The following is a 516-nucleotide window of genomic DNA, read 5'->3' on the forward strand; positions in this document are numbered from 1 at the left end:
CGGGGGGGGGGCGGGGCTGGCGCGATCGCGCCGCGTCCCGCTCAAAGCGCCTCAACGGTCGCGGAGGGAGAAAAGGGGCGGGGCCGGGGGGGGGGGGGGGCGGTGGAACAGGGGTGGGAGAAGCGATTGCTGTGACAAGAAGCGGAGTGTGCTTGGTTTAAGCTAAAGGAGAGTTGGTTTCATCGAAGTAATTGTGTTTGGGTTTTTTTTTTTGAACGTGTGAGAAACACTTATTCGCTGATAAAATATTGACAGCCTTGAACACCTCCAGGGATGGGGCAGCCACAGCTTCCCTGGGCGACCTGTGCCAGAGCCTCACCGCCCTCATGGTGAAGAAATTCCTCCTTATGCCTAGGAATTCTAAACCATTCTATGATCCTTTTAAACAGTGGTTTTCCACTGCTCGTTCTTTGGAGATAATAGCACCTTGTGTTGTCTGATCTGTGCTGAACAGATCCTTTCCTATGATCCCCTCTGCAGTCTCTCCCCCTCTCAAATGCAGGGTCAGGCAGAGCT

Source organism: Cuculus canorus, chromosome 10 (assembly GCF_017976375.1).
Source record: "Cuculus canorus isolate bCucCan1 chromosome 10, bCucCan1.pri, whole genome shotgun sequence".
Classification (NCBI taxonomy): Eukaryota; Metazoa; Chordata; class Aves; order Cuculiformes; family Cuculidae; genus Cuculus; species Cuculus canorus.